Source organism: Lepisma saccharinum, chromosome 6 (genome assembly GCF_977018435.1).
Source record: "Lepisma saccharinum chromosome 6, izLepSacc3.1, whole genome shotgun sequence".
Lineage (NCBI taxonomy): Eukaryota > Metazoa > Arthropoda > Insecta > Zygentoma > Lepismatidae > Lepisma > Lepisma saccharinum.
In genome coordinates, this window is record NC_139234.1 from 30,994,371 (window position 1) to 31,009,467 (window position 15,097).

A 15,097-nucleotide genomic window follows, 5' to 3' on the forward strand; every position below is an offset into this window, starting at 1 on the left:
TATTCACGTATGATTAGTAATGACAAATAAGAAAGTACATTTATAAGTATTTCATATTTTGTGACTGAAATTAACAAGTATCCTTATTAATATCTTAACTAATTAATTAACCTTCTTAATATCTTAAATCGCGAGTTTTCAGACCGAAGTGACTTTTAGTTTCAAGTCCACTTTATGCAAAGATAGAGTAATCGGATTAGACTTGCAGATTAAAGTGGGATCTGAACCAGTATGTACCACAAGGTATCGAACACGGAAGTCCTTGATTACAAGGCGATGACCTTTCTACTATACCATCATGGAGGTCCTTAGAGACAGAAGTGAAAAGGAACAAGTGTCGCTTGTCATTTACCTATTATCACTTCGGTGTGCATGATAGTCAAATTAAAACTAAAAAGTTCTACAAAACTAATATAACAGATTGTATACAGCTCCAATATAAAGCTATTTACAAAATGACCTCATTGATCAAGTAAGCTTCAGAACGGAATTTTTGCCATTTTAAAGATGGCAGCTCCTCCCTACTCTTGCACCAGTGAAGAAGAGTAGTTTATAGCCCTCTTGAAGCCTAAAACTTAGAAATTAAAATTCAATATCTGTATGGATGATTATCACACCAGCAATTTACGAATGGAGGCTGAAGTTCCTTAATGGACTCAGCTTGCATGACGATGGGTGGAAACATCCTCTCAGTGGTTCATAAGTAACTGCATATGCACCCGAGAGATTCTTCTTTTTGAAGTATACAGGCACTAACCCAGACTTGAAAATATATTCATTTTATTAATGGGTCTATGCTCAAATGCAGCAAACTTGTTCAACCGTGCATGCAGACAACTACTGGATGCAGGCGAGTATATTCTAGGCTACCTAGGCTATCGCCGAAGCCCATATTAAGATACAGGAAATAATCGACTCGCAAATTTAAACGATGCTTCACTCTCAAGTAAGGACCAAGGAATAAGCGTACGTTGGAATTTTTTTCGGAGGCTGGAAATATAAAAGTGGAAATTTCATAGTGGCCTGCTTGAGAAGATAGGGGGGGGGGGGTACAGCATAAAATATTTTGTAATTACCATTTTTACCTTCGTTTTAAAAGTTGTTCAAAGACAAGAATGGTAATCTGGGGTCACTTTGGTTTCTCGCAAGCTCTTTACTGCTTTCATTTGAAAATTTAGCTTTTCTCACCATTTCGGGAGAGACTCTAGCCCCATCAGCTCCCCCTACTCTCCTGCATACGCCAGTTCGCTGAACCAATTAAAGAAAACATTGTAGGTATCATTTTACATTGTGCAAAGATTCTAAACAACGATGATCGAACATGATGTGTACGATGCTTGCAATGAAAATAATAAGCATAAATGACTGTGTGCAGTAAAATTGATTTTTTTTTACTTGCTATTTCCCGAATAGCCTAGATATGTTCTTTGTTGTGTGAAATCCCCGATTGGGATTCGGACGTGATCAGGAAATTGAACGACGCCCGATTGTGCACCGACACTAAGTCATCAATCAGACCGAGTCATCAGAGTAAATTGGTTTCCTTTGGGCTGCAACAAATATGGGATTTATAAACAAATTTCGCAGATAAATTAATTTCATATAAATTGTAAAATCGACGGACACTTCTGGGCTGTAAGGAGCTCATTAAAAGAAAATGAGTTGTTACAACCCAGAAGTCTAAAACAGGGTGCTAAATCATTGAAGATTGGTGGGAGGGGGGTTGAAGGAGGAAGATTGTAGTCTATACACACCCAGGCACACAAATTATACATATACTATATTATATATGTATAGGCTATGTATACATGAAAATTGTGATACATATTTATAATGTTATTAAATATAAAAGTAAATTACTAAATATTTAAAAATACATTAGTATTAAATACATATAAAAGAATTAATTTGATATTGTTTTATCAAATATTTAGAATTCCTTTACTAACTGGTTAAAGATGTCAAAACAGTTCAAAAATAGTTGAAATAGATTTCATGTGTGTAATCTTTTGTTTAATTTTTGCTTTCTATTAATATAAATTAATTGACATAGTTATATTTGTATTGCAATTCTCGTTTTACTTTTACTGTGCATATATTGTTGTTGATGTAGATCTGTTAATGAACATGAGAGAGAGAGAGAGAGAGAGATGAATCATTCAACACTCAGAACCGCGCTACTTTGTGTTTTTTTTTGACATTATCCTTAGTAAAGTATATTTGAAGTCAAAACTAATTGCGTATGTTTTGTTGTTATAACAGAAAACTATCCCCCCGGAAATTTTTGGTGGGGGAATTTTTTAGGCCAAGATTGTTGGTGAGGGGGGGCATTCCCCTCCTTTCCCCTCCAAGAGTTCGAACCTTGGTGTAAAACAAAGTTTGCAAACATCAAAACCAGATTTTGCAGGCACATTATGTGACTGACAGATTGCACGCTGTCTTCTCGTCCTTGAGCTCCGTCAGAGATGTTATGATTCTCTCTACCAATCACGATGAAGGTCATTCCTCGTGCTTCATCGTGCACGACCACACAACGCAATTTGCAGAAGCTAGTAGCACCGACTGTTGTGGATGTGGAGATACTACGCAGGGAACTTTATAATGACAGTAAGTAAATCTCGCAATTGTAGTACCCGCACCTTAGCTATACGTGGCGTTATGGGTGTAATAACGCGATCGAATCAAAATTATACTGATAAAGCACGCAGCATAATGACAGCTTGAACTTTTTTATATTTAAACTATTATCTATATTGTCCACCCTCGTATCAATGTCATAATCAATTGCTGCGATCACTTCTTCAGTGTCAATGGTTTCCGTGTGACATTCCGTCACTCCAGTGTCAGTATTAACCGGATTTCTACTTAAAAAAATCTGGCACAATATTAATGTCAAAATACAAATCTTGTAAACACCATCTTTGTATTCTCTTGTTAGTGAAAGAACAATTCCACAAGTGTGTCAACACCTTGCAATCTGTTTCCACAATAAAATGTTTTCCTTCGAGGAAATGCCTTAATTTCTTGATTCCATAAATTAGGCTGAGCATCTCACGCTCTGTCGCAGCATATACTTTCTCAGTTGCGGTTAAAGTGCGTGAGATAAAAGCAATAACATGTTGATTTCCATCTTCATCATTTTGATATAAACATGCCCCAACTCCATAGGATGACGAATCCACACTCAAATGAAATGTCTTGCCTTTATCTAAATCTTCTTGTTTACAAACAATGTTTTTAATTTCTTCCTCGGAATAATATTCCGTGCGCGTGGGCAACTTTAGAGCTTCCTTATTTATTGTTTGGCAAGCGTTTACGTTGACGTCATCACAATATGGTTCTAATGAATGATTAATATGATCTACATCATTTAATGGCAAAATAGGTTCTTGAATCATGCATGTAATAATACGTGGCTGAATGGAAACATCGCTCTTGCGAAATGGAACTGCATATTTCTCATCTTGATTCGTGAAATTCAAAAGTCCCTTTTCGAAATCAATATTGGCTTGATATTCATGAAAGAAATCAGCTCCGATTATAACTTCAAATCTCAAGTGCGGAACAACTAAGAATGGATGAATAATAACAGTGTTGCCAAGTATAACTTCACCAAGAATTTGTTGTTTAATTCGGACTGGCTTTTCTGCAATTAAGAATTAACCAGTAGATCTACAATAAAACGAGTTACATCAAAATTTAGCTTTTTCAATTCTGCGTTAATCTATGTTGACCTTTTTTTCGAGTAGTCGTGAGAACGAAAAAAGGGCCGTTTTTCTTTAGTTTTGCAACGATCGCTCTTTTTGAAATTCTCTAAATCAAAAACTGGTTGCCCGATCGTGATGACATTTTGGTATGGTGCAGGCAGAAAGTTTTTAAACGTTTTCAAAATTTGTCAAAAAACCGTAATCATGAATTTTGAGAAACAACTTTTTCTTACTATTCGGTAGTCTTTCAAATACAATATTGGCCTTGTTTGGAAGCTCTTTGAATCTGTTTTAATATCCATTATCGTTGTCAATTCACCTTGAGAAACCGATTTTATACAGATTTTTCATTTTTTATTCAGAGGAGTAAAGCTGTACGCACTGCTGTGGCAACACCGCTTGCAGTGACAGCCTGCAGTTTCCATGATTTAAAGGATATCGCTGTGTGCAGTGTTGCCACGTCATCTTTACTCCGCTGAATAAAAATCTGCATAAAATCGGTTTCTCAAATTGAATTGACAACGATAATGGATTTTAAAACAGATTCAAAGAGCTTTCAAACAAGACCAATATTGTATTTTGTAAGACCACCCAATACTAAGAAAAAGTTGTTTCGCAAAATTCATGATTACGGTCCACGTCGCTCCATGTTGCATATGTGTGAAGCATATATCGTGCACCATAGTTATACATGTTAATGTAAAAAAAAATGAAATGTTTGGAATGCATTTATCAAGCATTTTCTGTCTTTCAAAAATAGTTTGTGTGCTTGTTGTCCATTATTAATGTGAAATTGAACGTGTTGAAAAAATAATTCAAATCGTTTGTTCGAACACATACGTATGCTATAGCATCGACTTCTACCCCATTTTGCAAAATTTATGAGGGTAATAACGTCTTTCATACTACTACCACTACTACTACTACTACTACTAATAATAATAATGTTGGTCCCGGGTTCGAATCCCGGCTTGGGTATGGATGTTTGTGGGTGTCCATTCATCAATTTCATCATATCATCACTCATCCCCATCTTCACAAATTAGCCAAAAGTGGAACAAAAGCGAAGTAAAATATAGCAAATCAATAATAACAATAATAATTATTATTAGCATTATTATTATTAAAATTATTATTTTAATTAATTATAATTTAATTCGTAGTTGCGCCTCTGAACCCGGTTCCCTTCATCAGAAGGCGACAGACAGCGTTATCCACTACGATATCGAGGAGGACTGAAAAGTGGCGTTAAAAAACAGAATACAGATTTTGGAATTTGTTGGTAACAACACGGAATAACCATCATCAAAACAATCGCACATAGGAAATTCCAACCCAAGCTGAGTCGCTGGAGGGCTAATACCAGTGGCGTACGCAAGGGGGGGGTTACCGGGTTTAAACCCCCCCCCTTGAGCTTTTGAAATATTATGGAAAATGATGTAGAAAAAAATTAAAAATGGCTGATTTATCACAGTCAAAGATCTGCGACAGTAATAATAATAATAATAATAATAATAATAATAATAATAATAATAATAATAATAATAATAATAATTTGAATTATTATTCACATGCAGCATAAAAAAACACAACATTCCACACACAATCTAAGCGGCCGCAAAGTTCAATTTTGCAATTTTCTTTGTAAAAAGTCGCGCAGTGACTCTCGCGAGAATTGTGAAAATTCCTTGCTTCGTCGCAGTGTGCCGACCTTATTGCAAACGTTCTTCCCGATTTCACATCCCCTTGTGAACTCTCAAGTGATGCTGAGTCTACATCCACATTATTAAATAATGTTGAAGAAGTGCTTTGTGAATCACCTAGAAGTGATAAATGTGTTGGAATGTCTATAAACTTACTTCTCAACGAAAACATAGACTCAGTGGAATTTAGCAACATGTATTCTCGCGCTTCATCATCATCCTGGGCGAGTTCCATAGGTAAAGGTAACGTATGTGCGACAGTATATGCATATAGCACCGTGCCATGAAGGCACACGTAGTGGTGTGGTGGGCCCCAAAGATTCTAGATCTATTTTGCAGGTGATATGATCAGCACCATGCCCCGGCAGCCTTCATCCCTCAGGGTTGCTCTCAGGTACCCATTGATATTAGGCTGGGTGCGGAGACAAGGCTGGATAAATTCCAACCAATTCCGGGAACCGAACCCGGATATCCCACGAAGTTGTCAGACTAGACCAGCGCGGCTCCTTGAATGAGTTTCATATTTCGATTATTTCAATAAATTTAATATATTTGTTTGTTTTTATGGATTTTCTTCACACTTAAAATGTCTCACTTATCATATACAAATAACCGTTGACTATACTGCTTTTCCGGATTCTCTGGAGTAGCGGCGCGCAGAGGGGAAAGCTTGTGGGCGGGGCCAGACTAGGTGGGGAAGGGTGCGGGATGAAAGCAACGAAGTGCTGCGCGCGGTGTAACGGCCGTAAAGGAAAACACTTTCTGCTGCCAATTTCTTCTTTTATTCTTAACAATGGCCAGTGTATTGTTTTACACAAATAACAAATAATATTGCACGTTTATTTGTCTTTTGATGCTACGAAGAACAGAAAAAAATTAAAACAAATTTAAACATACATTTTCAAAAAACATGCAAATAACCACAAACTTTGAAACATCATGTATCAAAGTGTGTTTTAAACATGTCTGAAAAACATGTTTAAAACACTTTGTTTTAAACATTTGTAAAAAAAAAACAAAGCCATGTGTTTAAACTTTTGAAACAAGTTGTTCTCGAACACATTCAACACTATGAGGCGCTCTCCTGAATGCAGAGTTCCCCTAGACTTGCGAGCTGACATGTTTACTACGGAACTACTGGACGGCGAATGAGCCCCCTCCCGTGGATGCCCCTCCCTATCCGCGCGTTCATTGGACGAGGCGCACACCCTTCAACATGCGCACAGAACGCGTTCGCGTTCTCTTACTCCAGAGAATCCGGGAAAGGAATATAGACAATTATTTTGTAACAAAGAAACAAAAGAAATGTAATTTTGTTATATTTCTTTCATAAATAGCAACTGCATTAATAGTAATTATTAGTAGTAATTAAACTAATTAATTATAAGAATTATTAATTTATTATTATTATTATTAAAGTATAATAAAACAATGGTAATGTGAATTTGTAGAAAGTTTTCGAAATAACACCCCCCTTGATGAAATCCTGCGTACGCTACTGGCTAGTACTACACAGACAATTTCAGTAGTCAAACTTGCCTCAGGGACAGACAGAAATCAAAACAAAAGCAGTCTGAGGGTGTTCGGTGTTCCTAGAATGTTCTGTGAAGAAGGAACGAGGCTCAGCGCGTGTTTCGTATTTTCTGGGTGGAAGTTATATTTTTGCGAATACTATTGTTCGCTATTTGTAAGTAAAATACAGAGTGATTAACTTATATTTTAGAAAAGGAATAAAATGGTGACGTTGCACACAGAGAACACCATAACACTTCCTTGTAGTAAGAAAAATTCAATTACACCTTTTATATATTTTTTTGCTATATCAAATTGAAATGTAAAACAACCTTTCGCATCTTGTCTACTCTAACGCATAACATACGGCCAAAGTACACCTATGTTTCGTGTGCTGCACTAAGGATGGGTAAATTGTAGAGGAAGAACTGCAGCGACGGAGGAAAATGCAAATGAAACAGGGAACTATATTCCATCGCGGAATTAGCCACACTCTCGCGTTCGCGAAAGTATCGTCGGTGGCTGCTAGTAATTCGAAAGTTTCACCCAGGGGGTGCTATTCCGGCTTCCCGCGCTACAGTGGCACGCGAAGGTCTTCTGCTAGAGTGACGTCTAAAAAGGGGACCCCTCAGCTGCGGGCCGCTTAATAGCATGTAAAATCATACAAGTTTATCGCCTCATAGAGGCGATTATAACTCTTGGGAAGCAATGTTCAAAACATGTAGTTCTTCTTCACTGCTTTCCCGTGCCTTCTCAAGTTAACTGAGGATGGCAAACGAACAAATTCATGCTGAATTCAGCAAAAAGGGAATCAATGTCTTTGGTTCTTTAACACTATTTGTCTACACTTCTACACGCATCAATAAAGTTGGTTGGTTGGTTGATTGGTTGATTTTGTGTTTTAAGTCCACTTTATGCACAGTAAGGCTAATCGAGACTGGACCTACAGGTTAAAGTGGAATCCGAACCACCATGTGCCTTCACCGGGTATCGACCCCGGGACCCCTTGATTACGAGACACAGCAACGAAGTTAAATGATTATTAGATGAGAGTCTCATCTTGGGACGAGCACGATAGATAGAACACCCGAAAAATCGTAAAGTGAAACAATTTTAAATGCCTGTGTGTGTGCTGGAGGGGGTGGGAGTAGAGTCTCGTGTGCATATTTTCATGCAAATAGTTTACTAACTTAACTAATTATAGCGTGGACATAACTGCAACAGGATCGAGAGAGTAAGATTGAACGGAAAGTATTAAGTAAGTCCCTCTACATGTATATAACGGGTCTCCATGACAGCATAACGCTTTAGGAAGCCAGAGGCCCCAGTTTGAACCATAGTAAGGCATATAGCAATGTTTGTCTCATTCTCAACTCATTAGTTCATCATTCATCCTCATAGTAGCGATCAACCCAGTAGAAATTCGTCTTTAAATGAACGACACATACATACATATTGATTTATTATTATTCGTTTTTCTTCTACTTCTGGCTAATCGCGAAGATGAGGATGAATCGTCATAAGATGAGGTGGTTGAAGGGACAATCATAAACATGTAAGGACAACACAATACGAGCCCCACCAAGGATCATAATGGCCACGAGTCCAGACGCCAGAGCCTCGCTAGTCACTAGTATGTAAAATGCAGTCCAGGGTGTACTACGTGGAAATTAATACAATTGGGCACTCAGGATATATATATATATATATATATATATATATATATATATATATATATATATATATATATATTGTGTGCGTGTGAGTAAAACTATTATTATTATGAAGTTACAGTTACGCAATAATAAACGTCTAAGCCGTATGAATGCAAATATTGCCATCAGTTTTAATAATACTAATGTTTTTTTGTTGTTTTTTTTTTGATACGAAAGAAACATGCATCAAATTATGTCAATATATTGTACATATATTCAGGTAGTGTTGTATTTTAAAAATTTCCAGCAGTAGAATTTCAGCAACTTCTTTGCAGGGGCGGCTTATTGTTGACAAGAATTAATTGAAGTTACTTGCTGCATAACATAATAAGTACGAGTATATTGCAAAATCATAGAGAAAATGCAGTGGGTGGAGGATGTCTATGCAATTTATCTTAGTGGGGGGAATTTTCTTTAAGAGGATTTTCTTAACTACAGAGAGAACATTCCAAAACCTGTCCCTCTTTGAGCACTGCTGCCTCTCCTGTGAAAAAATCTTGCGGACGTCCATGTCAAATTGCGTCATTACGAGGCAAATCTTTTTTTCTTATTTTTGAGTTGCTTTCCTGTAACTTTTACCTAATTGGAAGGCGAGGATGAGTAATGAATAGATGAAATAGATGGACACCCCCAAATGGACACAATGTCCAGGCGGGACTCGAGCCTTAAACCTTCGCTGGGTAGTGGGATCGTTACTGAACCTATTAACGTTCTCATCTATTTCTATTTTGAGGGCCTCCCCGATGGCGTAGTGGTGGCGTCATCGCCTTATAATCGAGGGATTCCGGGTTCGGTACCCGGTGGAGGCACGTAGTGGTTCGGATATGGAAAAAGTTATTCAATTTGAGATTGTGTTTGCATCCTTCCATGGGTCAACTGTTTCCAAGCAACATGAAGTTATGGACACTCTAAAGACAGTACTTCAGTCAAAATTTCCTGAAGTTAACGAAAAGAATTTTTCCCTGTATGTCAGAACAAGAACTTTTATTAGAATTCGGCATTTGAATAAACTAATGAAACTCAAGTCCATGGAAGCAAGTGCAGCGAGAAAAAGACGACAGTGGGTAGCATCGTCTTCAAAATCATCAGTCTCCAGGAAGGGTAAGTTGTAATGAATTTTTATTCTTACTGATATTTATTTCCGCCTTGGCCTCCACCGTATACGTAGTGATTAAGACTGTATATCATGGAAAGGCCTTTTGCGAATTCGCCTTCCTTCTGCCGATAGAGCGCGCACAGCGTTTACACCACCAGATGTTTTGTCCAGGCCCGCTTCGCGAGGCCCTCAAGAACACGTCTCCTCCGGTACACGGGCAGTTAGTGATTGACAGGTCGTAAAACCCTTGTCATTTCTTTTCTCAGACATGTCCTAGGTTTTGCTGTTCGGGTCGATTGGCATCTTCATTGTCAAAAGCTGATCTTACCATTTCGTGTCAAAATTCCAGACAGCAACAACAATATGTGGCTTGTAACATACATAATTGTGGAAGCTTCTCTTCAACGAATAAGGAGTCCCAGTAGTCTACTATTTGACCTCCGGGGCGAGGTAGTTAGCACAGCGCGCTACGACAGCAGGGGTCCCGGGTTCGAATCCCGAGTAAGACATGGGTGTTTATGTTCTGAATGTGAATGTTAAAAAATATGGAACTGAGTAAATACTGATATATGAGAATAGCAGAGAAAATATGACATCGGACTGCCACGTAGTAAACCCAGGTTTCGATTTTCAGTGTGAATGATTTCAAGCGGAAAATTTTCCAACATTATCCTTGCATAAAACCGACTCTGTGAATGTATTTGATCTATTTTTATAAAACTTTCACTGATACGCAATATATGCGCTAATTTAATCAAACTTGCATATTTTAATTAATATTAGGTCTAAAGCAAAATATGGTCATTTAATAACCTGTGGTCCAAAAAGATAATAATTGAGAAAATGGTCAACTTTTTCTATTTATATAGCCTATATTTTTGTTGTTGTAACCCCTATGCAAGGGTAGTATTTTCCTTTACATGACTTTGTTTAAAAATTGCGGCCCTGTTTGACTTATGATTTGCGGCATTTTTAGCCTTTGTAGACAGTTGCAGTAATTATGATAACTCATCTAAGAAAAATGATAGCTTGGGTAAAAAACATTGTTTTCAGTACATTTCAAGCTACATTGTATGTTTCGTGTAATTTTTCAACATATTGATTTGGACCAAAATTTAAAGTTTAGGATATTTTTGTTAGGGAAGTTATGTAATATCAGAGTATTTCGGCTGAATTACTGTTATAGCTCCTTGATCGTTTCTTGATTCTCTTTTTCAAAATTTTGAGCCCAGATGTCTCCGATCGGGGAGCTAAAAAAATTGATATTTACAGCGTAAAGATTACTCTATGACAGGTACCTGTGAAACAAAAAATTCCAGATTGATATTTCATGGATAACAAACCTACAACAGGGGAGGGATTGGTCAAAAACAGGCATTTTACATTATTATTTACAAAGAAATGTTTGCTTTTTAATAATCATGTAATTAGAATTATTGTGTTTATTAATTACATCATGCGAATGGCGTAATAAGTCCGTTAGTACTGTTACGAATTAAATTTTCCTTTTTCTTTATCCAATTAGTTATGAAGAACTTCATCCCGGCTCGACAAATGTCACAAGGTCTTTCCAACTAAAAAATAGACTGCTTTATGCCAAATTTAAGTCAGATTACGTGTCAGTAAGCAGTTTTTTACCTGTTAAGACCACTACTTCAACTGCGACATTTGTCCGAACGGGAAGTTTACCGATTCTGGCCTATGTTAACTTATTCTTTATAGAATTACAACAAAATTGGTTGCTTTGTTATTTTATTGTAATTTTGAAAAATCCAATTATGTATAAAAAGATGTTTTGTTACTATAATTAACTACTTGTATTTGAAAGAAATTGGTAAAGCCACCCACCTGCATTATGCAATGTGTTTTGAAGGCATATTGGTAGGTGGGTGGTGGTGGCTCTTTACATATTCACAGTCTCGGTTATTTATAGAGGCGATGCAAATCGTCTCTATGCTCCGACGTAGTTATATAGTATAGTTCCTTGTACGTAGATGCACCCCATGCAGTGGGAGAGCCCACTTTCCTCACCCTCTCCTCCGGGAATCGAACGGCAGTCAAGTTCTCCTATCGATGGTCTTTATCCTCCCAAAACTAATTTCCGAAATAAATTATGACCGATTTTGAATCAGGTGCAACACAAACAACATTGGAGATATTGAATTGGTTGAATCGGTAGAGAAAACCCGATTTGCAGGTTGTAAACTTATATTGGCTCCCGAGCGTTCGTGTATATAAATACAACCCCCCCCCCCATTTTTTATAATTCTCTAGGCATTGAATTAATAATGGAGGTTAGTATATTGAATCTTTCACCCGAAATTCATTATAAAATTTTAAAATGAGTTCTTAATGATTTATTGATTTGGTGTTTTAAGTCCACTTTATGCACAGTAAGGCTAATTGGGACTGGGCCAGGCATGGAACCCGGGATCCCTTGATTACAAGGCGACGACGCTACCACTGCGCCATCGAGAGTGCTCAATTTTTAATGGGGATGTAATTCAAATTATTAATATTACAAAAGCCTCCTCGCTATTTATTCCATCCTGTTTAATGATTACGAAAGATTGTTGTTTCAATTTAGCATGTAGGAGGATTAGAACAGGTGTACCAGCCAGATTAAATCGGCGTTATCTTCCAACGTTTTGAGCACATACATAGCAACATCATCTCATCCCTGAAGATGAGAGCAATGTATACGATGGAAGCTAACGTCGATTGACGTCGCCACGAAAGCTACAACTCTTGTGTAGAAGGGTGGAAATGCAAACGAGTTGGATGAGATAATTGAGGAAATTAATGAATGATAAGTCTGATGAGATGGAGGCCAAAAAAAATATGTACATAAGAAGATAAAGTGCCTACTGGCAAGAGCTAAATATAATAAGATATTAGATGGAAAATACAAAAATTGATTTAGTAATAACACAGGGCCGCATGGGTTCTGTTGTTTTTATAATTTTGGGTGTTTTACATGCATTTGAACTTGCTGATGCCGAAACTGGCATTAGTTTTCTCACATCACGCAAGAATTTTTTACAATTCACGATTTTTATATGTGGGTTGTGGTATGCACGTTTCAGTGCAATTGAAGTGATTGTCGCTAGATGTCACTGGTAAGTTTCAAAATTATTCAACAAGTAATAAAGACGAACAAGCTTTAAATACAGAGATGTTTTGTTTTATTTAAATTAATTAATATGTTTCTTGCCTAAATGCTGAAAATAATACTATGTAAAACATTGATATATCATTTAAAATTAGTTTTATATGTAACTCTCAAAAGTCCTAATTTGCATGGTGTGGCCATGGCATCTCGTGGTTGTCTAAATAGCCCAGATATGTTTTTGTACATCTGCGGTGAATTTGTTCCCCGGGTACAGAGACAGGAAATTACAGATTTTGTAAGAAGAGCATATTACGCATACTTTAAAATGAAACTAGGAGATCAAGATAAATCGTGGGCCCCACACAAGGTATGTAGATCATGTGTGGAATCTTTACGAAACTGGAGCACGGGAAAGCGGCCATCTATGCCATTTGTAATACCTATGGTGTGGAGGGAGCCTCAGGATCACAGCAATGATTGTTACTTCTGTTCCTGTGAAATTGTAGGTCGAAATATTAGAAACAAGAAAAGGATAGTGTATCCCAATATTCCCTCTGCAATGAGACCTGTGTTGCACGGTCCAGACTTGCCTGTACCAACACCTCCATCAAGTCTTGATTGTGTAAGTGATCCTGGTTCACTAAGTGATTCAGTGGAAGGAAGTGAAATGGAAGATGACATTTATGACCCCCCTCACGGATCTCGTGACCCTATACCGTTCACTCAAAGCGAACTCAATGATTTAGTTAGAGACCTAAATTTATCTAAAGAATCAGCTGAGCTTCTTGGTTCCAGACTTAACGAAAATAACTTGCTGGCTTGTGGAACAACATTTTCCTTGTATAGACACCGAGAAAAAGAGTTTGTGCCTTATTTCCCGAAACAAGATTCTCTCGTGTTTTGTTGTGATGTGTCCGGTTTGCTGACTAAGTTAAATTTTCCTTGTCTTTCAACTGATTGGAGGCTATTCATTGACTCGAATAAAACAAGTTTAAAATTTGTTCTGTTACATAATGGAATATGTAATATTGCTCATTCTGTGTCACTAAAAGAAACCTACAGCAATATGCAACTTGTTCTTAATAAAATTAAATATGAGGATCATGGTTGGTTGGTGTGTGGTGATCTTCAAGTTTTGAGCATTTTACTTGGACTACAATGTGGATATACGAAAATGCCATGTTACATCTGTGAGTGGGATAGTAGGGCACAATATTACCACTAGGAAAGAAGAGAATGGCCAATACGGAAAACATTGAACCCGGGTTCAAAGAACATCGTACAACAACATTTAGTCAGTCCTGATAAAGTTGTACTTTCTCCTCTGCATATCAGATTAGGGCTGATTAAACAATTTGTGAAGGCACTTAACAAGGAAGGACAATGTTTCCAGTTCATATGCAACAAATTTCCATCCCTGTCGTACGCCAAAGTGAAAGAAGGTGTTTTTGTTGGACCAGACATTAGGAAATTAATGAATGATAAAGACTTCGAGGAAACAATGACTGTAGTTGAAAGAGATGCTTGGATAGCATTTAAAAGTGTAGTGTTGAACTTCTTGGGGAACCACAAAAGTCCTGATTACAGAGAAGTTGTTGAGAACATGTCACTTAAATTTCAAGAGCTGGGTTGCAACATGAATCTCAAATTACAATTTTTGCATTCACACCTTGATAACTATCCACAAAATCTCAGTGAATTAAGTGAGGAACAAGGCGAACGGTTCCATCAGGACATGAGGGATATGGAGAAAAGGTATCAAGGACATTGGAGTGTTAGCATGATGGCTGACTACAGTTGGGCATTTTACAGAGCAACGCCAGAAGAAAATCACAAGAAAGTTAGGAAAGCTTACAGAAGAAAGCGTGCTAAACAGAACTGAAAAGTATGTATTGTGTAATGATTTTGTTGTGTGTATATTATATACTGCTATATGTCGTTTTCTATATTATATGGGTCCTTTGTGTCTGTCTATATTCGTTCTAAATAAACATGTTGATGCGTTTAGTGTGATAAGCTACTTATTCTGCTTCAAAAGCTGCTTACTTTTAGGGATATTTGATATCGAAGCAACACGCGACAAGCGACACGTGTCTCTTGGTAACTGGCTCTCAGTAATAAACGATCAACCATTCAGCTTGTGTTGTCTTTTGCTTGTGTGTCCCTAGGACTGAGTTCTTTTTCATACCGTCCATCGTGTCGCCCTGGCCTGTTGTTCGCGCATGCACAGTCAATATTTTGCTTTAGACGGT

General features: G+C 37.3%; 1 protein-coding gene across 1 annotated transcript in view; it reads left to right on the forward strand.

Moving 5' to 3' along the window:
• Positions 1 to 2,517: 2,517 nt before the first annotated feature.
• The window catches only part of LOC145988663 (uncharacterized), a 57,832-nt gene continuing 45,252 nt past the window's right edge, over positions 2,518 to 15,097 (forward strand). The window contains exon 1 of the mRNA XM_083123725.1: positions 2,518 to 2,607. The gene's annotated coding sequence lies outside the window, so the exon portion shown is untranslated. The remainder of the gene's footprint in view (positions 2,608 to 15,097) is intronic.